General features: G+C 50.9%; 61 non-coding genes and 2 pseudogenes across 61 annotated transcripts; all 63 read right to left on the bottom strand.

Annotated features, from left to right (window-relative positions):
* Positions 1-254: 254 nt before the first annotated feature.
* Positions 255-367, bottom strand: LOC114926595 (5S ribosomal RNA; annotated as a pseudogene).
* A 186-nt stretch (positions 368-553) lies between these two features.
* On the bottom strand, positions 554-669 carry LOC114926529 (5S ribosomal RNA). The gene has a single exon (XR_003816973.1). It is a non-coding gene; the product is annotated as a 5S ribosomal RNA (ribosomal RNA).
* A 187-nt stretch (positions 670-856) lies between these two features.
* LOC114926362 (5S ribosomal RNA) lies at positions 857-974 on the bottom strand. The gene has a single exon (XR_003816805.1). It is a non-coding gene; the product is annotated as a 5S ribosomal RNA (ribosomal RNA).
* A 189-nt stretch (positions 975-1163) lies between these two features.
* On the bottom strand, positions 1164-1282 carry LOC114926950 (5S ribosomal RNA). The gene has a single exon (XR_003817375.1). It is a non-coding gene; the product is annotated as a 5S ribosomal RNA (ribosomal RNA).
* A 190-nt stretch (positions 1283-1472) lies between these two features.
* LOC114926949 (5S ribosomal RNA) lies at positions 1473-1591 on the bottom strand. The gene has a single exon (XR_003817374.1). It is a non-coding gene; the product is annotated as a 5S ribosomal RNA (ribosomal RNA).
* A 191-nt stretch (positions 1592-1782) lies between these two features.
* On the bottom strand, positions 1783-1901 carry LOC114926948 (5S ribosomal RNA). Its single transcript, XR_003817373.1, has one exon. It is a non-coding gene; the product is annotated as a 5S ribosomal RNA (ribosomal RNA).
* Positions 1902-2089: 188 nt separating this feature from the next.
* On the bottom strand, positions 2090-2208 carry LOC114926947 (5S ribosomal RNA). Its single transcript, XR_003817372.1, has one exon. It is a non-coding gene; the product is annotated as a 5S ribosomal RNA (ribosomal RNA).
* Positions 2209-2398: 190 nt separating this feature from the next.
* Positions 2399-2516, bottom strand: LOC114926361 (5S ribosomal RNA). The gene has a single exon (XR_003816804.1). It is a non-coding gene; the product is annotated as a 5S ribosomal RNA (ribosomal RNA).
* A 189-nt stretch (positions 2517-2705) lies between these two features.
* On the bottom strand, positions 2706-2824 carry LOC114926946 (5S ribosomal RNA). The gene has a single exon (XR_003817371.1). It is a non-coding gene; the product is annotated as a 5S ribosomal RNA (ribosomal RNA).
* A 190-nt stretch (positions 2825-3014) lies between these two features.
* On the bottom strand, positions 3015-3133 carry LOC114926945 (5S ribosomal RNA). The gene has a single exon (XR_003817370.1). It is a non-coding gene; the product is annotated as a 5S ribosomal RNA (ribosomal RNA).
* A 189-nt stretch (positions 3134-3322) lies between these two features.
* On the bottom strand, positions 3323-3440 carry LOC114926360 (5S ribosomal RNA). The gene has a single exon (XR_003816803.1). It is a non-coding gene; the product is annotated as a 5S ribosomal RNA (ribosomal RNA).
* Positions 3441-3630: 190 nt separating this feature from the next.
* Positions 3631-3749, bottom strand: LOC114926944 (5S ribosomal RNA). The gene has a single exon (XR_003817369.1). It is a non-coding gene; the product is annotated as a 5S ribosomal RNA (ribosomal RNA).
* Positions 3750-3938: 189 nt separating this feature from the next.
* Positions 3939-4057, bottom strand: LOC114926943 (5S ribosomal RNA). The gene has a single exon (XR_003817368.1). It is a non-coding gene; the product is annotated as a 5S ribosomal RNA (ribosomal RNA).
* A 190-nt stretch (positions 4058-4247) lies between these two features.
* Positions 4248-4366, bottom strand: LOC114926942 (5S ribosomal RNA). The gene has a single exon (XR_003817367.1). It is a non-coding gene; the product is annotated as a 5S ribosomal RNA (ribosomal RNA).
* A 189-nt stretch (positions 4367-4555) lies between these two features.
* LOC114926940 (5S ribosomal RNA) lies at positions 4556-4674 on the bottom strand. Its single transcript, XR_003817365.1, has one exon. It is a non-coding gene; the product is annotated as a 5S ribosomal RNA (ribosomal RNA).
* Positions 4675-4864: 190 nt separating this feature from the next.
* LOC114926939 (5S ribosomal RNA) lies at positions 4865-4983 on the bottom strand. Its single transcript, XR_003817364.1, has one exon. It is a non-coding gene; the product is annotated as a 5S ribosomal RNA (ribosomal RNA).
* A 190-nt stretch (positions 4984-5173) lies between these two features.
* On the bottom strand, positions 5174-5292 carry LOC114926938 (5S ribosomal RNA). The gene has a single exon (XR_003817363.1). It is a non-coding gene; the product is annotated as a 5S ribosomal RNA (ribosomal RNA).
* Positions 5293-5482: 190 nt separating this feature from the next.
* Positions 5483-5601, bottom strand: LOC114926937 (5S ribosomal RNA). The gene has a single exon (XR_003817362.1). It is a non-coding gene; the product is annotated as a 5S ribosomal RNA (ribosomal RNA).
* Positions 5602-5790: 189 nt separating this feature from the next.
* Positions 5791-5909, bottom strand: LOC114926936 (5S ribosomal RNA). Its single transcript, XR_003817361.1, has one exon. It is a non-coding gene; the product is annotated as a 5S ribosomal RNA (ribosomal RNA).
* A 193-nt stretch (positions 5910-6102) lies between these two features.
* Positions 6103-6221, bottom strand: LOC114926935 (5S ribosomal RNA). Its single transcript, XR_003817360.1, has one exon. It is a non-coding gene; the product is annotated as a 5S ribosomal RNA (ribosomal RNA).
* A 187-nt stretch (positions 6222-6408) lies between these two features.
* Positions 6409-6527, bottom strand: LOC114926934 (5S ribosomal RNA). Its single transcript, XR_003817359.1, has one exon. It is a non-coding gene; the product is annotated as a 5S ribosomal RNA (ribosomal RNA).
* A 189-nt stretch (positions 6528-6716) lies between these two features.
* Positions 6717-6835, bottom strand: LOC114926933 (5S ribosomal RNA). Its single transcript, XR_003817358.1, has one exon. It is a non-coding gene; the product is annotated as a 5S ribosomal RNA (ribosomal RNA).
* A 188-nt stretch (positions 6836-7023) lies between these two features.
* On the bottom strand, positions 7024-7142 carry LOC114926932 (5S ribosomal RNA). Its single transcript, XR_003817357.1, has one exon. It is a non-coding gene; the product is annotated as a 5S ribosomal RNA (ribosomal RNA).
* A 189-nt stretch (positions 7143-7331) lies between these two features.
* Positions 7332-7450, bottom strand: LOC114926931 (5S ribosomal RNA). The gene has a single exon (XR_003817356.1). It is a non-coding gene; the product is annotated as a 5S ribosomal RNA (ribosomal RNA).
* A 190-nt stretch (positions 7451-7640) lies between these two features.
* LOC114926929 (5S ribosomal RNA) lies at positions 7641-7759 on the bottom strand. The gene has a single exon (XR_003817354.1). It is a non-coding gene; the product is annotated as a 5S ribosomal RNA (ribosomal RNA).
* Positions 7760-7946: 187 nt separating this feature from the next.
* Positions 7947-8064, bottom strand: LOC114926359 (5S ribosomal RNA). Its single transcript, XR_003816802.1, has one exon. It is a non-coding gene; the product is annotated as a 5S ribosomal RNA (ribosomal RNA).
* Positions 8065-8252: 188 nt separating this feature from the next.
* LOC114926928 (5S ribosomal RNA) lies at positions 8253-8371 on the bottom strand. The gene has a single exon (XR_003817353.1). It is a non-coding gene; the product is annotated as a 5S ribosomal RNA (ribosomal RNA).
* A 188-nt stretch (positions 8372-8559) lies between these two features.
* LOC114926927 (5S ribosomal RNA) lies at positions 8560-8678 on the bottom strand. The gene has a single exon (XR_003817352.1). It is a non-coding gene; the product is annotated as a 5S ribosomal RNA (ribosomal RNA).
* A 189-nt stretch (positions 8679-8867) lies between these two features.
* Positions 8868-8986, bottom strand: LOC114926926 (5S ribosomal RNA). The gene has a single exon (XR_003817351.1). It is a non-coding gene; the product is annotated as a 5S ribosomal RNA (ribosomal RNA).
* A 188-nt stretch (positions 8987-9174) lies between these two features.
* Positions 9175-9293, bottom strand: LOC114926925 (5S ribosomal RNA). The gene has a single exon (XR_003817350.1). It is a non-coding gene; the product is annotated as a 5S ribosomal RNA (ribosomal RNA).
* Positions 9294-9482: 189 nt separating this feature from the next.
* LOC114926924 (5S ribosomal RNA) lies at positions 9483-9601 on the bottom strand. Its single transcript, XR_003817349.1, has one exon. It is a non-coding gene; the product is annotated as a 5S ribosomal RNA (ribosomal RNA).
* Positions 9602-9792: 191 nt separating this feature from the next.
* On the bottom strand, positions 9793-9911 carry LOC114926923 (5S ribosomal RNA). The gene has a single exon (XR_003817348.1). It is a non-coding gene; the product is annotated as a 5S ribosomal RNA (ribosomal RNA).
* A 189-nt stretch (positions 9912-10100) lies between these two features.
* Positions 10101-10219, bottom strand: LOC114926922 (5S ribosomal RNA). The gene has a single exon (XR_003817347.1). It is a non-coding gene; the product is annotated as a 5S ribosomal RNA (ribosomal RNA).
* A 190-nt stretch (positions 10220-10409) lies between these two features.
* On the bottom strand, positions 10410-10528 carry LOC114926921 (5S ribosomal RNA). Its single transcript, XR_003817346.1, has one exon. It is a non-coding gene; the product is annotated as a 5S ribosomal RNA (ribosomal RNA).
* A 190-nt stretch (positions 10529-10718) lies between these two features.
* LOC114926920 (5S ribosomal RNA) lies at positions 10719-10837 on the bottom strand. Its single transcript, XR_003817345.1, has one exon. It is a non-coding gene; the product is annotated as a 5S ribosomal RNA (ribosomal RNA).
* Positions 10838-11027: 190 nt separating this feature from the next.
* Positions 11028-11146, bottom strand: LOC114926918 (5S ribosomal RNA). Its single transcript, XR_003817343.1, has one exon. It is a non-coding gene; the product is annotated as a 5S ribosomal RNA (ribosomal RNA).
* A 191-nt stretch (positions 11147-11337) lies between these two features.
* LOC114926917 (5S ribosomal RNA) lies at positions 11338-11456 on the bottom strand. The gene has a single exon (XR_003817342.1). It is a non-coding gene; the product is annotated as a 5S ribosomal RNA (ribosomal RNA).
* A 189-nt stretch (positions 11457-11645) lies between these two features.
* LOC114926916 (5S ribosomal RNA) lies at positions 11646-11764 on the bottom strand. The gene has a single exon (XR_003817341.1). It is a non-coding gene; the product is annotated as a 5S ribosomal RNA (ribosomal RNA).
* A 189-nt stretch (positions 11765-11953) lies between these two features.
* Positions 11954-12072, bottom strand: LOC114926915 (5S ribosomal RNA). The gene has a single exon (XR_003817340.1). It is a non-coding gene; the product is annotated as a 5S ribosomal RNA (ribosomal RNA).
* Positions 12073-12261: 189 nt separating this feature from the next.
* On the bottom strand, positions 12262-12379 carry LOC114926358 (5S ribosomal RNA). The gene has a single exon (XR_003816801.1). It is a non-coding gene; the product is annotated as a 5S ribosomal RNA (ribosomal RNA).
* Positions 12380-12571: 192 nt separating this feature from the next.
* Positions 12572-12690, bottom strand: LOC114926914 (5S ribosomal RNA). Its single transcript, XR_003817339.1, has one exon. It is a non-coding gene; the product is annotated as a 5S ribosomal RNA (ribosomal RNA).
* A 189-nt stretch (positions 12691-12879) lies between these two features.
* LOC114926912 (5S ribosomal RNA) lies at positions 12880-12998 on the bottom strand. The gene has a single exon (XR_003817337.1). It is a non-coding gene; the product is annotated as a 5S ribosomal RNA (ribosomal RNA).
* Positions 12999-13186: 188 nt separating this feature from the next.
* LOC114926911 (5S ribosomal RNA) lies at positions 13187-13305 on the bottom strand. The gene has a single exon (XR_003817336.1). It is a non-coding gene; the product is annotated as a 5S ribosomal RNA (ribosomal RNA).
* Positions 13306-13495: 190 nt separating this feature from the next.
* On the bottom strand, positions 13496-13614 carry LOC114926910 (5S ribosomal RNA). The gene has a single exon (XR_003817335.1). It is a non-coding gene; the product is annotated as a 5S ribosomal RNA (ribosomal RNA).
* A 188-nt stretch (positions 13615-13802) lies between these two features.
* Positions 13803-13919, bottom strand: LOC114926493 (5S ribosomal RNA). The gene has a single exon (XR_003816937.1). It is a non-coding gene; the product is annotated as a 5S ribosomal RNA (ribosomal RNA).
* Positions 13920-14108: 189 nt separating this feature from the next.
* Positions 14109-14226, bottom strand: LOC114926357 (5S ribosomal RNA). Its single transcript, XR_003816800.1, has one exon. It is a non-coding gene; the product is annotated as a 5S ribosomal RNA (ribosomal RNA).
* Positions 14227-14416: 190 nt separating this feature from the next.
* LOC114926909 (5S ribosomal RNA) lies at positions 14417-14535 on the bottom strand. Its single transcript, XR_003817334.1, has one exon. It is a non-coding gene; the product is annotated as a 5S ribosomal RNA (ribosomal RNA).
* A 188-nt stretch (positions 14536-14723) lies between these two features.
* Positions 14724-14842, bottom strand: LOC114926908 (5S ribosomal RNA). The gene has a single exon (XR_003817333.1). It is a non-coding gene; the product is annotated as a 5S ribosomal RNA (ribosomal RNA).
* Positions 14843-15030: 188 nt separating this feature from the next.
* LOC114926906 (5S ribosomal RNA) lies at positions 15031-15149 on the bottom strand. The gene has a single exon (XR_003817331.1). It is a non-coding gene; the product is annotated as a 5S ribosomal RNA (ribosomal RNA).
* Positions 15150-15339: 190 nt separating this feature from the next.
* Positions 15340-15458, bottom strand: LOC114926905 (5S ribosomal RNA). Its single transcript, XR_003817330.1, has one exon. It is a non-coding gene; the product is annotated as a 5S ribosomal RNA (ribosomal RNA).
* Positions 15459-15646: 188 nt separating this feature from the next.
* Positions 15647-15765, bottom strand: LOC114926904 (5S ribosomal RNA). Its single transcript, XR_003817329.1, has one exon. It is a non-coding gene; the product is annotated as a 5S ribosomal RNA (ribosomal RNA).
* Positions 15766-15953: 188 nt separating this feature from the next.
* On the bottom strand, positions 15954-16072 carry LOC114926903 (5S ribosomal RNA). The gene has a single exon (XR_003817328.1). It is a non-coding gene; the product is annotated as a 5S ribosomal RNA (ribosomal RNA).
* Positions 16073-16260: 188 nt separating this feature from the next.
* LOC114926902 (5S ribosomal RNA) lies at positions 16261-16379 on the bottom strand. Its single transcript, XR_003817327.1, has one exon. It is a non-coding gene; the product is annotated as a 5S ribosomal RNA (ribosomal RNA).
* Positions 16380-16566: 187 nt separating this feature from the next.
* LOC114926901 (5S ribosomal RNA) lies at positions 16567-16685 on the bottom strand. Its single transcript, XR_003817326.1, has one exon. It is a non-coding gene; the product is annotated as a 5S ribosomal RNA (ribosomal RNA).
* A 189-nt stretch (positions 16686-16874) lies between these two features.
* Positions 16875-16992, bottom strand: LOC114926356 (5S ribosomal RNA). The gene has a single exon (XR_003816799.1). It is a non-coding gene; the product is annotated as a 5S ribosomal RNA (ribosomal RNA).
* Positions 16993-17183: 191 nt separating this feature from the next.
* On the bottom strand, positions 17184-17302 carry LOC114926900 (5S ribosomal RNA). The gene has a single exon (XR_003817325.1). It is a non-coding gene; the product is annotated as a 5S ribosomal RNA (ribosomal RNA).
* A 188-nt stretch (positions 17303-17490) lies between these two features.
* Positions 17491-17609, bottom strand: LOC114926899 (5S ribosomal RNA). The gene has a single exon (XR_003817324.1). It is a non-coding gene; the product is annotated as a 5S ribosomal RNA (ribosomal RNA).
* A 188-nt stretch (positions 17610-17797) lies between these two features.
* On the bottom strand, positions 17798-17915 carry LOC114926395 (5S ribosomal RNA). The gene has a single exon (XR_003816839.1). It is a non-coding gene; the product is annotated as a 5S ribosomal RNA (ribosomal RNA).
* Positions 17916-18102: 187 nt separating this feature from the next.
* Positions 18103-18221, bottom strand: LOC114926898 (5S ribosomal RNA). The gene has a single exon (XR_003817323.1). It is a non-coding gene; the product is annotated as a 5S ribosomal RNA (ribosomal RNA).
* A 189-nt stretch (positions 18222-18410) lies between these two features.
* Positions 18411-18521, bottom strand: LOC114926609 (5S ribosomal RNA; annotated as a pseudogene).
* Positions 18522-18708: 187 nt separating this feature from the next.
* LOC114926897 (5S ribosomal RNA) lies at positions 18709-18827 on the bottom strand. Its single transcript, XR_003817322.1, has one exon. It is a non-coding gene; the product is annotated as a 5S ribosomal RNA (ribosomal RNA).
* A 185-nt stretch (positions 18828-19012) lies between these two features.
* On the bottom strand, positions 19013-19130 carry LOC114926354 (5S ribosomal RNA). The gene has a single exon (XR_003816797.1). It is a non-coding gene; the product is annotated as a 5S ribosomal RNA (ribosomal RNA).
* A 185-nt stretch (positions 19131-19315) lies between these two features.
* Positions 19316-19432, bottom strand: LOC114926525 (5S ribosomal RNA). Its single transcript, XR_003816969.1, has one exon. It is a non-coding gene; the product is annotated as a 5S ribosomal RNA (ribosomal RNA).
* Positions 19433-19703: the final 271 nt, after the last annotated feature.

The raw sequence follows: 19703 nt of genomic DNA, 5'->3' as shown, positions 1-19703 counted from the left end.
AGCGTTAAGGTGCAAAGATAGATTAGAATCGCACCTAATGAGTTCTGATGGATCCGGTGCATTAGTGCTGTATGATCGCACCTATTATAGTTCGCACATGTAACCATGGCGCGAGAAGCGTAACACTATCGCGAAGCTTGGGGTACCGTAGGTGCTGTCGAGGATGAGGCCATTGCGGCTCGCCCTTAGGTGTCCTACTCGGATAGCGTCATTTAAAGAATGAAGGTCGGCACGACGTTAAAAAAAAAAAAAAAGAGGTGCAACACGAGGACTTCCCAGGTCCCATCCTAGTACTACTCTCGCCAAGCACGCTTAACTGCGGAGTTCTGATGGGATCCGGTGCATTAGTGCTGGTATGATCGCACCTATTATAGTTCGCACACACAATTTGTTAACCATGCGGCGCGAGAGAGCGTAACACTATCGCGAAGCCTTGCGGGTACCGTAGGTGCTGTCGAGGATGAGGCCATTGCGGCTCGCCCTTAGGTGTCCTACTCGGGATAGCGTCATTTAAAGAATGAAGGTCGGCACGACGTTAAAAAAAAAAAAAAAAGAGGTGCAACACGAGGACTTCCAGAGGTCACCCATCCTAGTACTATCTCGCCCAAGCACGCTTAACTGCGGAGTTCTGATGGGATCCGGTGCATTAGTGCTGGTATGATCGCACCTATTATAGTTCGCACACACAATTTTGTTAACCATGCGGCGCGAGAGAGCGTAACACTATCGCGAAGCCTTGCGGGTACCGTAGGTGCTGTCGAGGATGAGGCCATTGCGGCTCGCCCTTAGGTGTCCTACTCGGGATAGCGTCATTTAAAGAATGAAGGTCGGCACGACGTTAAAAAAAAAAAAAAAAGAGGTGCAACACGAGGACTTCCCAGAGGTCACCCATCCTAGTACTACTCTCGCCCAAGCACGCTTAACTGCGGAGTTCTGATGGGATCCGGTGCATTAGTGCTGGTATGATCGCACCTATTATAGTTCGCACACACAATTTTGTTAACCATGCGGCGCGAGAGAGCGTAACACTATCGCGAAGCCTTGCGGGTACCGTAGGTGCCTGTCGAGGATGAGGCCATTGCGGCTCGCCCTTAGGTGTCCTACTCGGGATAGCGTCATTTAAAGAATGAAGGTCGGCACGACGTTAAAAAAAAAAAAAAAAAGAGGTGCAACACGAGGACTTCCCAGGAGGTCACCCATCCTAGTACTACTCTCGCCCAAGCACGCTTAACTGCGGAGTTCTGATGGGATCCGGTGCATTAGTGCTGGTATGATCGCACCTATTATAGTTCGCACACACAATTTTGTTAACCATGCGGCGCGAGAGAGCGTAACACTATCTGCGAAGCCTTGCGGGTACCGTAGGTGCCTGTCGAGGATGAGGCCATTGCGGCTCGCCCTTAGGTGTCCTACTCGGGATAGCGTCATTTAAAGAATGAAGGTCGGCACGACGTTAAAAAAAAAAAAAAAAAGAGGTGCAACACGAGGACTTCCCAGGAGGTCACCCATCCTAGTACTACTCTCGCCCAAGCACGCTTAACTGCGGAGTTCTGATGGGATCCGGTGCATTAGTGCTGGTATGATCGCACCTATTATAGTTCGCACACACAATTTTGTTAACCATGCGGCGCGAGAGAGCGTAACACTATCCGCGAAGCCTTGCGGGTACCGTAGGTGCCTGTCGAGGATGAGGCCATTGCGGCTCGCCCTTAGGTGTCCTACTCGGGATAGCGTCATTTAAAGAATGAAGGTCGGCACGACGTTAAAAAAAAAAAAAAAAAAGAGGTGCAACACGAGGACTTCCCAGGAGGTCACCCATCCTAGTACTACTCTCGCCCAAGCACGCTTAACTGCGGAGTTCTGATGGGATCCGGTGCATTAGTGCTGGTATGATCGCACCTATTATAGTTCGCACACACAATTTTGTTAACCATGCGGCGCGAGAGAGCGTAACACTATCTGCGAAGCCTTGCGGGTACCGTAGGTGCCTGTCGAGGATGAGGCCATTGCGGCTCGCCCTTAGGTGTCCTACTCGGGATAGCGTCATTTAAAGAATGAAGGTCGGCACGACGTTAAAAAAAAAAAAAAAGAGGTGCAACACGAGGACTTCCCAGGAGGTCACCCATCCTAGTACTACTCTCGCCCAAGCACGCTTAACTGCGGAGTTCTGATGGGATCCGGTGCATTAGTGCTGGTATGATCGCACCTATTATAGTTCGCACACACAATTTTGTTAACCATGCGGCGCGAGAGAGCGTAACACTATCTGCGAAGCCTTGCGGGTACCGTAGGTGCCTGTCGAGGATGAGGCCATTGCGGCTCGCCCTTAGGTGTCCTACTCGGGATAGCGTCATTTAAAGAATGAAGGTCGGCACGACGTTAAAAAAAAAAAAAAAAAGAGGTGCAACACGAGGACTTCCCAGAGGTCACCCATCCTAGTACTACTCTCGCCCAAGCACGCTTAACTGCGGAGTTCTGATGGGATCCGGTGCATTAGTGCTGGTATGATCGCACCTATTATAGTTCGCACACACAATTTTGTTAACCATGCGGCGCGAGAGAGCGTAACACTATCTGCGAAGCCTTGCGGGTACCGTAGGTGCCTGTCGAGGATGAGGCCATTGCGGCTCGCCCTTAGGTGTCCTACTCGGGATAGCGTCATTTAAAGAATGAAGGTCGGCACGACGTTAAAAAAAAAAAAAAAAGAGGTGCAACACGAGGACTTCCCAGGAGGTCACCCATCCTAGTACTACTCTCGCCCAAGCACGCTTAACTGCGGAGTTCTGATGGGATCCGGTGCATTAGTGCTGGTATGATCGCACCTATTATAGTTCGCACACACAATTTTGTTAACCATGCGGCGCGAGAGAGCGTAACACTATCCGCGAAGCCTTGCGGGTACCGTAGGTGCCTGTCGAGGATGAGGCCATTGCGGCTCGCCCTTAGGTGTCCTACTCGGGATAGCGTCATTTAAAGAATGAAGGTCGGCACGACGTTAAAAAAAAAAAAAAAAAGAGGTGCAACACGAGGACTTCCCAGGAGGTCACCCATCCTAGTACTACTCTCGCCCAAGCACGCTTAACTGCGGAGTTCTGATGGGATCCGGTGCATTAGTGCTGGTATGATCGCACCTATTATAGTTCGCACACACAATTTTGTTAACCATGCGGCGCGAGAGAGCGTAACACTATCTGCGAAGCCTTGCGGGTACCGTAGGTGCCTGTCGAGGATGAGGCCATTGCGGCTCGCCCTTAGGTGTCCTACTCGGGATAGCGTCATTTAAAGAATGAAGGTCGGCACGACGTTAAAAAAAAAAAAAAAAGAGGTGCAACACGAGGACTTCCCAGAGGTCACCCATCCTAGTACTACTCTCGCCCAAGCACGCTTAACTGCGGAGTTCTGATGGGATCCGGTGCATTAGTGCTGGTATGATCGCACCTATTATAGTTCGCACACACAATTTTGTTAACCATGCGGCGCGAGAGAGCGTAACACTATCCGCGAAGCCTTGCGGGTACCGTAGGTGCCTGTCGAGGATGAGGCCATTGCGGCTCGCCCTTAGGTGTCCTACTCGGGATAGCGTCATTTAAAGAATGAAGGTCGGCACGACGTTAAAAAAAAAAAAAAAAAGAGGTGCAACACGAGGACTTCCCAGGAGGTCACCCATCCTAGTACTACTCTCGCCCAAGCACGCTTAACTGCGGAGTTCTGATGGGATCCGGTGCATTAGTGCTGGTATGATCGCACCTATTATAGTTCGCACACACAATTTTGTTAACCATGCGGCGCGAGAGAGCGTAACACTATCCGCGAAGCCTTGCGGGTACCGTAGGTGCCTGTCGAGGATGAGGCCATTGCGGCTCGCCCTTAGGTGTCCTACTCGGGATAGCGTCATTTAAAGAATGAAGGTCGGCACGACGTTAAAAAAAAAAAAAAAAGAGGTGCAACACGAGGACTTCCCAGGAGGTCACCCATCCTAGTACTACTCTCGCCCAAGCACGCTTAACTGCGGAGTTCTGATGGGATCCGGTGCATTAGTGCTGGTATGATCGCACCTATTATAGTTCGCACACACAATTTTGTTAACCATGCGGCGCGAGAGAGCGTAACACTATCTGCGAAGCCTTGCGGGTACCGTAGGTGCCTGTCGAGGATGAGGCCATTGCGGCTCGCCCTTAGGTGTCCTACTCGGGATAGCGTCATTTAAAGAATGAAGGTCGGCACGACGTTAAAAAAAAAAAAAAAAAGAGGTGCAACACGAGGACTTCCCAGGAGGTCACCCATCCTAGTACTACTCTCGCCCAAGCACGCTTAACTGCGGAGTTCTGATGGGATCCGGTGCATTAGTGCTGGTATGATCGCACCTATTATAGTTCGCACACACAATTTTGTTAACCATGCGGCGCGAGAGAGCGTAACACTATCCGCGAAGCCTTGCGGGTACCGTAGGTGCCTGTCGAGGATGAGGCCATTGCGGCTCGCCCTTAGGTGTCCTACTCGGGATAGCGTCATTTAAAGAATGAAGGTCGGCACGACGTTAAAAAAAAAAAAAAAAGAGGTGCAACACGAGGACTTCCCAGGAGGTCACCCATCCTAGTACTACTCTCGCCCAAGCACGCTTAACTGCGGAGTTCTGATGGGATCCGGTGCATTAGTGCTGGTATGATCGCACCTATTATAGTTCGCACACACAATTTTGTTAACCATGCGGCGCGAGAGAGCGTAACACTATCGCGAAGCCTTGCGGGTACCGTAGGTGCCTGTCGAGGATGAGGCCATTGCGGCTCGCCCTTAGGTGTCCTACTCGGGATAGCGTCATTTAAAGAATGAAGGTCGGCACGACGTTAAAAAAAAAAAAAAAAAAGAGGTGCAACACGAGGACTTCCCAGGAGGTCACCCATCCTAGTACTACTCTCGCCCAAGCACGCTTAACTGCGGAGTTCTGATGGGATCCGGTGCATTAGTGCTGGTATGATCGCACCTATTATAGTTCGCACACACAATTTTGTTAACCATGCGGCGCGAGAGAGCGTAACACTATCTGCGAAGCCTTGCGGGTACCGTAGGTGCCTGTCGAGGATGAGGCCATTGCGGCTCGCCCTTAGGTGTCCTACTCGGGATAGCGTCATTTAAAGAATGAAGGTCGGCACGACGTTAAAAAAAAAAAAAAAAAGAGGTGCAACACGAGGACTTCCCAGGAGGTCACCCATCCTAGTACTACTCTCGCCCAAGCACGCTTAACTGCGGAGTTCTGATGGGATCCGGTGCATTAGTGCTGGTATGATCGCACCTATTATAGTTCGCACACACAATTTTGTTAACCATGCGGCGCGAGAGAGCGTAACACTATCCGCGAAGCCTTGCGGGTACCGTAGGTGCCTGTCGAGGATGAGGCCATTGCGGCTCGCCCTTAGGTGTCCTACTCGGGATAGCGTCATTTAAAGAATGAAGGTCGGCACGACGTTAAAAAAAAAAAAAAAAAGAGGTGCAACACGAGGACTTCCCAGGAGGTCACCCATCCTAGTACTACTCTCGCCCAAGCACGCTTAACTGCGGAGTTCTGATGGGATCCGGTGCATTAGTGCTGGTATGATCGCACCTATTATAGTTCGCACACACAATTTTGTTAACCATGCGGCGCGAGAGAGCGTAACACTATCTGCGAAGCCTTGCGGGTACCGTAGGTGCCTGTCGAGGATGAGGCCATTGCGGCTCGCCCTTAGGTGTCCTACTCGGGATAGCGTCATTTAAAGAATGAAGGTCGGCACGACGTTAAAAAAAAAAAAAAAAGAGGTGCAACACGAGGACTTCCCAGGAGGTCACCCATCCTAGTACTACTCTCGCCCAAGCACGCTTAACTGCGGAGTTCTGATGGGATCCGGTGCATTAGTGCTGGTATGATCGCACCTATTATAGTTCGCACACACAATTTTGTTAACCATGCGGCGCGAGAGAGCGTAACACTATCCGCGAAGCCTTGCGGGTACCGTAGGTGCCTGTCGAGGATGAGGCCATTGCGGCTCGCCCTTAGGTGTCCTACTCGGGATAGCGTCATTTAAAGAATGAAGGTCGGCACGACGTTAAAAAAAAAAAAAAAAAAAAGAGGTGCAACACGAGGACTTCCCAGGAGGTCACCCATCCTAGTACTACTCTCGCCCAAGCACGCTTAACTGCGGAGTTCTGATGGGATCCGGTGCATTAGTGCTGGTATGATCGCACCTATTATAGTTCGCACACACAATTTTGTTAACCATGCGGCGCGAGAGAGCGTAACACTATCGCGAAGCCTTGCGGGTACCGTAGGTGCCTGTCGAGGATGAGGCCATTGCGGCTCGCCCTTAGGTGTCCTACTCGGGATAGCGTCATTTAAAGAATGAAGGTCGGCACGACGTTAAAAAAAAAAAAAAAGAGGTGCAACACGAGGACTTCCCAGGAGGTCACCCATCCTAGTACTACTCTCGCCCAAGCACGCTTAACTGCGGAGTTCTGATGGGATCCGGTGCATTAGTGCTGGTATGATCGCACCTATTATAGTTCGCACACACAATTTTGTTAACCATGCGGCGCGAGAGAGCGTAACACTATCGCGAAGCCTTGCGGGTACCGTAGGTGCCTGTCGAGGATGAGGCCATTGCGGCTCGCCCTTAGGTGTCCTACTCGGGATAGCGTCATTTAAAGAATGAAGGTCGGCACGACGTTAAAAAAAAAAAAAAAAAGAGGTGCAACACGAGGACTTCCCAGGAGGTCACCCATCCTAGTACTACTCTCGCCCAAGCACGCTTAACTGCGGAGTTCTGATGGGATCCGGTGCATTAGTGCTGGTATGATCGCACCTATTATAGTTCGCACACACAATTTTGTTAACCATGCGGCGCGAGAGAGCGTAACACTATCGCGAAGCCTTGCGGGTACCGTAGGTGCCTGTCGAGGATGAGGCCATTGCGGCTCGCCCTTAGGTGTCCTACTCGGGATAGCGTCATTTAAAGAATGAAGGTCGGCACGACGTTAAAAAAAAAAAAAAAAGAGGTGCAACACGAGGACTTCCCAGGAGGTCACCCATCCTAGTACTACTCTCGCCCAAGCACGCTTAACTGCGGAGTTCTGATGGGATCCGGTGCATTAGTGCTGGTATGATCGCACCTATTATAGTTCGCACACACAATTTTGTTAACCATGCGGCGCGAGAGAGCGTAACACTATCTGCGAAGCCTTGCGGGTACCGTAGGTGCCTGTCGAGGATGAGGCCATTGCGGCTCGCCCTTAGGTGTCCTACTCGGGATAGCGTCATTTAAAGAATGAAGGTCGGCACGACGTTAAAAAAAAAAAAAAAAGAGGTGCAACACGAGGACTTCCCAGGAGGTCACCCATCCTAGTACTACTCTCGCCCAAGCACGCTTAACTGCGGAGTTCTGATGGGATCCGGTGCATTAGTGCTGGTATGATCGCACCTATTATAGTTCGCACACACAATTTTGTTAACCATGCGGCGCGAGAGAGCGTAACACTATCGCGAAGCCTTGCGGGTACCGTAGGTGCCTGTCGAGGATGAGGCCATTGCGGCTCGCCCTTAGGTGTCCTACTCGGGATAGCGTCATTTAAAGAATGAAGGTCGGCACGACGTTAAAAAAAAAAAAAAAAAAGAGGTGCAACACGAGGACTTCCCAGGAGGTCACCCATCCTAGTACTACTCTCGCCCAAGCACGCTTAACTGCGGAGTTCTGATGGGATCCGGTGCATTAGTGCTGGTATGATCGCACCTATTATAGTTCGCACACACAATTTTGTTAACCATGCGGCGCGAGAGAGCGTAACACTATCGCGAAGCCTTGCGGGTACCGTAGGTGCCTGTCGAGGATGAGGCCATTGCGGCTCGCCCTTAGGTGTCCTACTCGGGATAGCGTCATTTAAAGAATGAAGGTCGGCACGACGTTAAAAAAAAAAAAAAAGAGGTGCAACACGAGGACTTCCCAGAGGTCACCCATCCTAGTACTACTCTCGCCCAAGCACGCTTAACTGCGGAGTTCTGATGGGATCCGGTGCATTAGTGCTGGTATGATCGCACCTATTATAGTTCGCACACACAATTTTGTTAACCATGCGGCGCGAGAGAGCGTAACACTATCCGCGAAGCCTTGCGGGTACCGTAGGTGCCTGTCGAGGATGAGGCCATTGCGGCTCGCCCTTAGGTGTCCTACTCGGGATAGCGTCATTTAAAGAATGAAGGTCGGCACGACGTTAAAAAAAAAAAAAAAGAGGTGCAACACGAGGACTTCCCAGGAGGTCACCCATCCTAGTACTACTCTCGCCCAAGCACGCTTAACTGCGGAGTTCTGATGGGATCCGGTGCATTAGTGCTGGTATGATCGCACCTATTATAGTTCGCACACACAATTTTGTTAACCATGCGGCGCGAGAGAGCGTAACACTATCGCGAAGCCTTGCGGGTACCGTAGGTGCCTGTCGAGGATGAGGCCATTGCGGCTCGCCCTTAGGTGTCCTACTCGGGATAGCGTCATTTAAAGAATGAAGGTCGGCACGACGTTAAAAAAAAAAAAAAAAGAGGTGCAACACGAGGACTTCCCAGGAGGTCACCCATCCTAGTACTACTCTCGCCCAAGCACGCTTAACTGCGGAGTTCTGATGGGATCCGGTGCATTAGTGCTGGTATGATCGCACCTATTATAGTTCGCACACACAATTTTGTTAACCATGCGGCGCGAGAGAGCGTAACACTATCGCGAAGCCTTGCGGGTACCGTAGGTGCCTGTCGAGGATGAGGCCATTGCGGCTCGCCCTTAGGTGTCCTACTCGGGATAGCGTCATTTAAAGAATGAAGGTCGGCACGACGTTAAAAAAAAAAAAAAAAAGAGGTGCAACACGAGGACTTCCCAGGAGGTCACCCATCCTAGTACTACTCTCGCCCAAGCACGCTTAACTGCGGAGTTCTGATGGGATCCGGTGCATTAGTGCTGGTATGATCGCACCTATTATAGTTCGCACACACAATTTTGTTAACCATGCGGCGCGAGAGAGCGTAACACTATCGCGAAGCCTTGCGGGTACCGTAGGTGCCTGTCGAGGATGAGGCCATTGCGGCTCGCCCTTAGGTGTCCTACTCGGGATAGCGTCATTTAAAGAATGAAGGTCGGCACGACGTTAAAAAAAAAAAAAAAAGAGGTGCAACACGAGGACTTCCCAGGAGGTCACCCATCCTAGTACTACTCTCGCCCAAGCACGCTTAACTGCGGAGTTCTGATGGGATCCGGTGCATTAGTGCTGGTATGATCGCACCTATTATAGTTCGCACACACAATTTTGTTAACCATGCGGCGCGAGAGAGCGTAACACTATCGCGAAGCCTTGCGGGTACCGTAGGTGCCTGTCGAGGATGAGGCCATTGCGGCTCGCCCTTAGGTGTCCTACTCGGGATAGCGTCATTTAAAGAATGAAGGTCGGCACGACGTTAAAAAAAAAAAAAAAAAGAGGTGCAACACGAGGACTTCCCAGGAGGTCACCCATCCTAGTACTACTCTCGCCCAAGCACGCTTAACTGCGGAGTTCTGATGGGATCCGGTGCATTAGTGCTGGTATGATCGCACCTATTATAGTTCGCACACACAATTTTGTTAACCATGCGGCGCGAGAGAGCGTAACACTATCTGCGAAGCCTTGCGGGTACCGTAGGTGCCTGTCGAGGATGAGGCCATTGCGGCTCGCCCTTAGGTGTCCTACTCGGGATAGCGTCATTTAAAGAATGAAGGTCGGCACGACGTTAAAAAAAAAAAAAAAAAAGAGGTGCAACACGAGGACTTCCCAGGAGGTCACCCATCCTAGTACTACTCTCGCCCAAGCACGCTTAACTGCGGAGTTCTGATGGGATCCGGTGCATTAGTGCTGGTATGATCGCACCTATTATAGTTCGCACACACAATTTTGTTAACCATGCGGCGCGAGAGAGCGTAACACTATCTGCGAAGCCTTGCGGGTACCGTAGGTGCCTGTCGAGGATGAGGCCATTGCGGCTCGCCCTTAGGTGTCCTACTCGGGATAGCGTCATTTAAAGAATGAAGGTCGGCACGACGTTAAAAAAAAAAAAAAAAGAGGTGCAACACGAGGACTTCCCAGGAGGTCACCCATCCTAGTACTACTCTCGCCCAAGCACGCTTAACTGCGGAGTTCTGATGGGATCCGGTGCATTAGTGCTGGTATGATCGCACCTATTATAGTTCGCACACACAATTTTGTTAACCATGCGGCGCGAGAGAGCGTAACACTATCCGCGAAGCCTTGCGGGTACCGTAGGTGCCTGTCGAGGATGAGGCCATTGCGGCTCGCCCTTAGGTGTCCTACTCGGGATAGCGTCATTTAAAGAATGAAGGTCGGCACGACGTTAAAAAAAAAAAAAAAAAGAGGTGCAACACGAGGACTTCCCAGGAGGTCACCCATCCTAGTACTACTCTCGCCCAAGCACGCTTAACTGCGGAGTTCTGATGGGATCCGGTGCATTAGTGCTGGTATGATCGCACCTATTATAGTTCGCACACACAATTTTGTTAACCATGCGGCGCGAGAGAGCGTAACACTATCTGCGAAGCCTTGCGGGTACCGTAGGTGCCTGTCGAGGATGAGGCCATTGCGGCTCGCCCTTAGGTGTCCTACTCGGGATAGCGTCATTTAAAGAATGAAGGTCGGCACGACGTTAAAAAAAAAAAAAAAAAGAGGTGCAACACGAGGACTTCCCAGGAGGTCACCCATCCTAGTACTACTCTCGCCCAAGCACGCTTAACTGCGGAGTTCTGATGGGATCCGGTGCATTAGTGCTGGTATGATCGCACCTATTATAGTTCGCACACACAATTTTGTTAACCATGCGGCGCGAGAGAGCGTAACACTATCCGCGAAGCCTTGCGGGTACCGTAGGTGCCTGTCGAGGATGAGGCCATTGCGGCTCGCCCTTAGGTGTCCTACTCGGGATAGCGTCATTTAAAGAATGAAGGTCGGCACGACGTTAAAAAAAAAAAAAAAAAGAGGTGCAACACGAGGACTTCCCAGGAGGTCACCCATCCTAGTACTACTCTCGCCCAAGCACGCTTAACTGCGGAGTTCTGATGGGATCCGGTGCATTAGTGCTGGTATGATCGCACCTATTATAGTTCGCACACACAATTTTGTTAACCATGCGGCGCGAGAGAGCGTAACACTATCGCGAAGCCTTGCGGGTACCGTAGGTGCCTGTCGAGGATGAGGCCATTGCGGCTCGCCCTTAGGTGTCCTACTCGGGATAGCGTCATTTAAAGAATGAAGGTCGGCACGACGTTAAAAAAAAAAAAAAAAAAAGAGGTGCAACACGAGGACTTCCCAGGAGGTCACCCATCCTAGTACTACTCTCGCCCAAGCACGCTTAACTGCGGAGTTCTGATGGGATCCGGTGCATTAGTGCTGGTATGATCGCACCTATTATAGTTCGCACACACAATTTTGTTAACCATGCGGCGCGAGAGAGCGTAACACTATCTGCGAAGCCTTGCGGGTACCGTAGGTGCCTGTCGAGGATGAGGCCATTGCGGCTCGCCCTTAGGTGTCCTACTCGGGATAGCGTCATTTAAAGAATGAAGGTCGGCACGACGTTAAAAAAAAAAAAAAAAGAGGTGCAACACGAGGACTTCCCAGGAGGTCACCCATCCTAGTACTACTCTCGCCCAAGCACGCTTAACTGCGGAGTTCTGATGGGATCCGGTGCATTAGTGCTGGTATGATCGCACCTATTATAGTTCGCACACACAATTTTGTTAACCATGCGGCGCGAGAGAGCGTAACACTATCGCGAAGCCTTGCGGGTACCGTAGGTGCCTGTCGAGGATGAGGCCATTGCGGCTCGCCCTTAGGTGTCCTACTCGGGATAGCGTCATTTAAAGAATGAAGGTCGGCACGACGTTAAAAAAAAAAAAAAAAAGAGGTGCAACACGAGGACTTCCCAGGAGGTCACCCATCCTAGTACTACTCTCGCCCAAGCACGCTTAACTGCGGAGTTCTGATGGGATCCGGTGCATTAGTGCTGGTATGATCGCACCTATTATAGTTCGCACACACAATTTTGTTAACCATGCGGCGCGAGAGAGCGTAACACTATCTGCGAAGCCTTGCGGGTACCGTAGGTGCCTGTCGAGGATGAGGCCATTGCGGCTCGCCCTTAGGTGTCCTACTCGGGATAGCGTCATTTAAAGAATGAAGGTCGGCACGACGTTAAAAAAAAAAAAAAAAGAGGTGCAACACGAGGACTTCCCAGAGGTCACCCATCCTAGTACTACTCTCGCCCAAGCACGCTTAACTGCGGAGTTCTGATGGGATCCGGTGCATTAGTGCTGGTATGATCGCACCTATTATAGTTCGCACACACAATTTTGTTAACCATGCGGCGCGAGAGAGCGTAACACTATCCGCGAAGCCTTGCGGGTACCGTAGGTGCCTGTCGAGGATGAGGCCATTGCGGCTCGCCCTTAGGTGTCCTACTCGGGATAGCGTCATTTAAAGAATGAAGGTCGGCACGACGTTAAAAAAAAAAAAAAAAAAAGAGGTGCAACACGAGGACTTCCCAGGAGGTCACCCATCCTAGTACTACTCTCGCCCAAGCACGCTTAACTGCGGAGTTCTGATGGGATCCGGTGCATTAGTGCTGGTATGATCGCACCTATTATAGTTCGCACACACAATTTTGTTAACCATGCGGCGCGAGAGAGCGTAACACTATCTGCGAAGCCTTGCGGGTACCGTAGGTGCCTGTCGAGGATGAGGCCATTGCGGCTCGCCCTTAGGTGTCCTACTCGGGATAGCGTCATTTAAAGAATGAAGGTCGGCACGACGTTAAAAAAAAAAAAAAAAGAGGTGCAACACGAGGACTTCCCAGGAGGTCACCCATCCTAGTACTACTCTCGCCCAAGCACGCTTAACTGCGGAGTTCTGATGGGATCCGGTGCATTAGTGCTGGTATGATCGCACCTATTATAGTTCGCACACACAATTTTGTTAACCATGCGGCGCGAGAGAGCGTAACACTATCGCGAAGCCTTGCGGGTACCGTAGGTGCCTGTCGAGGATGAGGCCATTGCGGCTCGCCCTTAGGTGTCCTACTCGGGATAGCGTCATTTAAAGAATGAAGGTCGGCACGACGTTAAAAAAAAAAAAAAAAGAGGTGCAACACGAGGACTTCCCAGGAGGTCACCCATCCTAGTACTACTCTCGCCCAAGCACGCTTAACTGCGGAGTTCTGATGGGATCCGGTGCATTAGTGCTGGTATGATCGCACCTATTATAGTTCGCACACACAATTTTGTTAACCATGCGGCGCGAGAGAGCGTAACACTATCCGCGAAGCCTTGCGGGTACCGTAGGTGCCTGTCGAGGATGAGGCCATTGCGGCTCGCCCTTAGGTGTCCTACTCGGGATAGCGTCATTTAAAGAATGAAGGTCGGCACGACGTTAAAAAAAAAAAAAAAAAGAGGTGCAACACGAGGACTTCCCAGGAGGTCACCCATCCTAGTACTACTCTCGCCCAAGCACGCTTAACTGCGGAGTTCTGATGGGATCCGGTGCATTAGTGCTGGTATGATCGCACCTATTATAGTTCGCACACACAATTTTGTTAACCATGCGGCGCGAGAGAGCGTAACACTATCTGCGAAGCCTTGCGGGTACCGTAGGTGCCTGTCGAGGATGAGGCCATTGCGGCTCGCCCTTAGGTGTCCTACTCGGGATAGCGTCATTTAAAGAATGAAGGTCGGCACGACGTTAAAAAAAAAAAAAAAGAGGTGCAACACGAGGACTTCCCAGAGGTCACCCATCCTAGTACTATCTCGCCCAAGCACGCTTAACTGCGGAGTTCTGATGGGATCCGGTGCATTAGTGCTGGTATGATCGCACCTATTATAGTTCGCACACACAATTTTGTTAACCATGCGGCGCGAGAGAGCGTAACACTATCCGCGAAGCCTTGCGGGTACCGTAGGTGCCTGTCGAGGATGAGGCCATTGCGGCTCGCCCTTAGGTGTCCTACTCGGGATAGCGTCATTTAAAGAATGAAGGTCGGCACGACGTTAAAAAAAAAAAAAAAAGAGGTGCAACACGAGGACTTCCCAGAGGTCACCCATCCTAGTACTACTCTCGCCCAAGCACGCTTAACTGCGGAGTTCTGATGGGATCCGGTGCATTAGTGCTGGTATGATCGCACCTATTATAGTTCGCACACACAATTTTGTTAACCATGCGGCGCGAGAGAGCGTAACACTATCTGCGAAGCCTTGCGGGTACCGTAGGTGCCTGTCGAGGATGAGGCCATTGCGGCTCGCCCTTAGGTGTCCTACTCGGGATAGCGTCATTTAAAGAATGAAGGTCGGCACGACGTTAAAAAAAAAAAAAAAAAGAGGTGCAACACGAGGACTTCCCAGGAGGTCACCCATCCTAGTACTACTCTCGCCCAAGCACGCTTAACTGCGGAGTTCTGATGGGATCCGGTGCATTAGTGCTGGTATGATCGCACCTATTATAGTTCGCACACACAATTTTGTTAACCATGCGGCGCGAGAGAGCGTAACACTATCGCGAAGCCTTGCGGGTACCGTAGGTGCCTGTCGAGGATGAGGCCATTGCGGCTCGCCCTTAGGTGTCCTACTCGGGATAGCGTCATTTAAAGAATGAAGGTCGGCACGACGTTAAAAAAAAAAAAAAAAGAGGTGCAACACGAGGACTTCCCAGGAGGTCACCCATCCTAGTACTACTCTCGCCCAAGCACGCTTAACTGCGGAGTTCTGATGGGATCCGGTGCATTAGTGCTGGTATGATCGCACCTATTATAGTTCGCACACACAATTTTGTTAACCATGCGGCGCGAGAGAGCGTAACACTATCGCGAAGCCTTGCGGGTACCGTAGGTGCCTGTCGAGGATGAGGCCATTGCGGCTCGCCCTTAGGTGTCCTACTCGGGATAGCGTCATTTAAAGAATGAAGGTCGGCACGACGTTAAAAAAAAAAAAAAAAGAGGTGCAACACGAGGACTTCCCAGGAGGTCACCCATCCTAGTACTACTCTCGCCCAAGCACGCTTAACTGCGGAGTTCTGATGGGATCCGGTGCATTAGTGCTGGTATGATCGCACCTATTATAGTTCGCACACACAATTTTGTTAACCATGCGGCGCGAGAGAGCGTAACACTATCTGCGAAGCCTTGCGGGTACCGTAGGTGCCTGTCGAGGATGAGGCCATTGCGGCTCGCCCTTAGGTGTCCTACTCGGGATAGCGTCATTTAAAGAATGAAGGTCGGCACGACGTTAAAAAAAAAAAAAAAAAGAGGTGCAACACGAGGACTTCCCAGGAGGTCACCCATCCTAGTACTACTCTCGCCCAAGCACGCTTAACTGCGGAGTTCTGATGGGATCCGGTGCATTAGTGCTGGTATGATCGCACCTATTATAGTTCGCACACACAATTTTGTTAACCATGCGGCGCGAGAGAGCGTAACACTATCTGCGAAGCCTTGCGGGTACCGTAGGTGCCTGTCGAGGATGAGGCCATTGCGGCTCGCCCTTAGGTGTCCTACTCGGGATAGCGTCATTTAAAGAATGAAGGTCGGCACGACGTTAAAAAAAAAAAAAAAGAGGTGCAACACGAGGACTTCCCAGGAGGTCACCCATCCTAGTACTACTCTCGCCCAAGCACGCTTAACTGCGGAGTTCTGATGGGATCCGGTGCATTAGTGCTGGTATGATCGCACCTATTATAGTTCGCACACACAATTTTGTTAACCATGCGGCGCGAGAGAGCGTAACACTATCGCGAAGCCTTGCGGGTACCGTAGGTGCCTGTCGAGGATGAGGCCATTGCGGCTCGCCCTTAGGTGTCCTACTCGGGATAGCGTCATTTAAAGAATGAAGGTCGGCACGACGTTAAAAAAAAAAAAAAAAGAGGTGCAACACGAGGACTTCCCAGGAGGTCACCCATCCTAGTACTACTCTCGCCCAAGCACGCTTAACTGCGGAGTTCTGATGGGATCCGGTGCATTAGTGCTGGTATGATCGCACCTATTATAGTTCGCACACACAATTTTGTTAACCATGCGGCGCGAGAGAGCGTAACACTATCGCGAAGCCTTGCGGGTACCGTAGGTGCCTGTCGAGGATGAGGCCATTGCGGCTCGCCCTTAGGTGTCCTACTCGGGATAGCGTCATTTAAAGAATGAAGGTCGGCACGACGTTAAAAAAAAAAAAAAAAGAGGTGCAACACGAGGACTTCCCAGGAGGTCACCCATCCTAGTACTACTCTCGCCCAAGCACGCTTAACTGCGGAGTTCTGATGGGATCCGGTGCATTAGTGCTGGTATGATCGCACCTATTATAGTTCGCACACACAATTTTGTTAACCATGCGGCGCGAGAGAGCGTAACACTATCGCGAAGCCTTGCGGGTACCGTAGGTGCCTGTCGAGGATGAGGCCATTGCGGCTCGCCCTTAGGTGTCCTACTCGGGATAGCGTCATTTAAAGAATGAAGGTCGGCACGACGTTAAAAAAAAAAAAAAAGAGGTGCAACACGAGGACTTCCCAGGAGGTCACCCATCCTAGTACTACTCTCGCCCAAGCACGCTTAACTGCGGAGTTCTGATGGGATCCGGTGCATTAGTGCTGGTATGATCGCACCTATTATAGTTCGCACACACAATTTTGTTAACCATGCGGCGCGAGAGAGCGTAACACTATCCGCGAAGCCTTGCGGGTACCGTAGGTGCCTGTCGAGGATGAGGCCATTGCGGCTCGCCCTTAGGTGTCCTACTCGGGATAGCGTCATTTAAAGAATGAAGGTCGGCACGACGTTAAAAAAAAAAAAAAAAGAGGTGCAACACGAGGACTTCCCAGAGGTCACCCATCCTAGTACTACTCTCGCCCAAGCACGCTTAACTGCGGAGTTCTGATGGGATCCGGTGCATTAGTGCTGGTATGATCGCACCTATTATAGTTCGCACACACAATTTTGTTAACCATGCGGCGCGAGAGAGCGTAACACTATCGCGAAGCCTTGCGGGTACCGTAGGTGCCTGTCGAGGATGAGGCCATTGCGGCTCGCCCTTAGGTGTCCTACTCGGGATAGCGTCATTTAAAGAATGAAGGTCGGCACGACGTTAAAAAAAAAAAAAAAAAAAGAGGTGCAACACGAGGACTTCCCAGGAGGTCACCCATCCTAGTACTACTCTCGCCCAAGCACGCTTAACTGCGGAGTTCTGATGGGATCCGGTGCATTAGTGCTGGTATGATCGCACCTATTATAGTTCGCACACACAATTTTGTTAACCATGCGGCGCGAGAGAGCGTAACACTATCTGCGAAGCCTTGCGGGTACCGTAGGTGCCTGTCGAGGATGAGGCCATTGCGGCTCGCCCTTAGGTGTCCTACTCGGGATAGCGTCATTTAAAGAATGAAGGTCGGCACGACGTTAAAAAAAAAAAAAAAGAGGTGCAACACGAGGACTTCCCAGGAGGTCACCCATCCTAGTACTACTCTCGCCCAAGCACGCTTAACTGCGGAGTTCTGATGGGATCCGGTGCATTAGTGCTGGTATGATCGCACCTATTATAGTTCGCACACACAATTTTGTTAACCATGCGGCGCGAGAGAGCGTAACACTATCGCGAAGCCTTGCGGGTACCGTAGGTGCCTGTCGAGGATGAGGCCATTGCGGCTCGCCCTTAGGTGTCCTACTCGGGATAGCGTCATTTAAAGAATGAAGGTCGGCACGACGTTAAAAAAAAAAAAAAAAGAGGTGCAACACGAGGACTTCCCAGGAGGTCACCATCCTAGTACTACTCTCGCCCAAGCACGCTTAACTGCGGAGTTCTGATGGGATCCGGTGCATTAGTGCTGGTATGATCGCACCTATTATAGTTCGCACACACAATTTTGTTAACCATGCGGCGCGAGAGAGCGTAACACTATCGCGAAGCCTTGCGGGTACCGTAGGTGCCTGTCGAGGATGAGGCCATTGCGGCTCGCCCTTAGGTGTCCTACTCGGGATAGCGTCATTTAAAGAATGAAGGTCGGCACGACGTTAAAAAAAAAAAAAAAGAGGTGCAACACGAGGACTTCCCAGGAGGTCACCCATCCTAGTACTACTCTCGCCCAAGCACGCTTAACTGCGGAGTTCTGATGGGATCCGGTGCATTAGTGCTGGTATGATCGCACCTATTATAGTTCGCACACACAATTTTGTTAACCATGCGGCGCGAGAGAGCGTAACACTATCGCGAAGCCTTGCGGGTACCGTAGGTGCCTGTCGAGGATGAGGCCATTGCGGCTCGCCCTTAGGTGTCCTACTCGGGATAGCGTCATTTAAAGAATGAAGGTCGGCACGACGTTAAAAAAAAAAAAAAAAAGAGGTGCAACACGAGGACTTCCCAGGTCCCATCCATACTACTCTCGCCCAAGCACGCTTAACTGCGGAGTTCTGATGGATCCGGTGCATTAGTGCTGGTATGATCGCACCTATTATAGTTCGCACACACAATTTTGTTAACCATGCGGCGCGAGAGAGCGTAACACTATCGCGAAGCCTTGCGGGTACCGTAGGTGCCTGTCGAGGATGAGGCCATTGCGGCTCGCCCTTAGGTGTCCTACTCGGATAGCGTCATTTAAAGAATGAAGGTCGGCACGACGTTAAAAAAAAAAAAAAAAGAGGTGCAACACGAGGACTTCCCAGGAGGTCACCCATCCTAGTACTACTCTCGCCCAAGCACGCTTAACTGCGGAGTTCTGATGGGATCCGGTGCATTAGTGCTGGTATGATCGCACCTATTATAGTTCGCACACACAATTTTGTTAACCATGCGGCGCGAGAGAGCGTAACACTATCGCGAAGCCTTGCGGGTACCGTAGGTGCTGTCGAGGATGAGGCCATTGCGGCTCGCCCTTAGGTGTCCTACTCGGATAGCGTCATTTAAAGAATGAAGGTCGGCACGACGTTAAAAAAAAAAAAAAAGAGGTGCAACACGAGGACTTCCCAGAGGTCACCCATCCTAGTACTACTCTCGCCCAAGCACGCTTAACTGCGGAGTTCTGATGGGATCCGGTGCATTAGTGCTGGTATGATCGCACCTATTATAGTTCGCACACACAATTTTGTTAACCATGCGGCGCGAGAGAGCGTAACACTATCGCGAAGCCTTGCGGGTACCGTAGGTGCTGTCGAGGATGAGGCCATTGCGGCTCGCCCTAGGTGTCCTACTCGGGATAGCGTCATTTAAAGAATGAAGGTCGGCACGACGTTAAAAAAAAAAAAAAAGAGGTGCAACACGAGGACTTCCCAGAGGTCACCCATCCTAGTACTACTCTCGCCCAAGCACGCTTAACTGCGGAGTTCTGATGGATCCGGTGCATTAGTGCTGGTATGATCGCACCTATTATAGTTCGCACACACAATTTTGTTAACCATGCGGCGCGAGAGAGCGTAACACTATCGCGAAGCCTTGCGGGTACCGTAGGTGCCTGTCGAGGATGAGGCCATTGCGGCTCGCCCTTAGGTGTCCTACTCGGGATAGCGTCATTTAAAGAATGAAGGTCGCACGACGTTAAAAAAAAAAAAAAGAACAAATTAGAGTCACATCCTAGTATATCGCAACAGTAACTGCGAGATGGCATATGCGAGATCGCACCTTAGGCGCATACGACCT

The sequence above is a fragment of the Arachis hypogaea genome, unplaced genomic scaffold (genome assembly GCF_003086295.3).
Source record: "Arachis hypogaea cultivar Tifrunner unplaced genomic scaffold, arahy.Tifrunner.gnm2.J5K5 arahy.Tifrunner.gnm2.scaffold_32, whole genome shotgun sequence".
In the NCBI taxonomy this organism is placed as follows: domain Eukaryota; kingdom Viridiplantae; phylum Streptophyta; class Magnoliopsida; order Fabales; family Fabaceae; genus Arachis; species Arachis hypogaea.
The sequence above is the reverse complement of the archived record's forward strand: the minus strand, read 5'-3'. Positions and strand labels throughout refer to the sequence as shown.